The following is a 543-nucleotide window of genomic DNA, read 5'->3' as shown; positions in this document are numbered from 1 at the left end:
GTGTAGGGTGGCGTTTGCTAGCCCTAGAAAGGATGTTCGGGGATCAACCTCGTGTTGGTTTTTAGGCCCTGTCTAGGATCGGCTTACGGTCACCGTGCGCGAGCGCGAGGCCCAATCGTGAGTAGGATGATCCGATTATGCGGTGAAAACCCTAAATCGTCGTAGATCTCATTAGCTTTACCTTGATCAAGCAGGACCACCATATATTCGGACACCTCGTCCGGATCATGGGTGGATCGGCTCTTTGAGCCGATTCACGGGATAACTCGAGAGCCGATCGAGGCTCGTATTTAATGTTTACGTGTGTGCCCTGCATGAAACTAAGCGAGGCATCATCCACACCTTCCCGACCGGGTATAGGTCAGGTGGCACGCCCTTGTGATAAACATCGGACGTGCGACCAGGAGGCTTTGCGGGCCGTCGCTCTGAGGGACTAGGGCCAGCCGCAGCCCTAGTTGTTCCCGGCTCTACCGTGTTGACCATCTCTGCCCGCCAGGGGGTTTCTGACGTCAACACATAGACATTGCGATTATATTCCATTTA

Source organism: Lolium rigidum, chromosome 2 (assembly GCF_022539505.1).
Source record: "Lolium rigidum isolate FL_2022 chromosome 2, APGP_CSIRO_Lrig_0.1, whole genome shotgun sequence".
NCBI classification, from domain to species: Eukaryota; Viridiplantae; Streptophyta; class Magnoliopsida; order Poales; family Poaceae; genus Lolium; species Lolium rigidum.
This window is presented reverse-complemented; position numbering follows the sequence as displayed.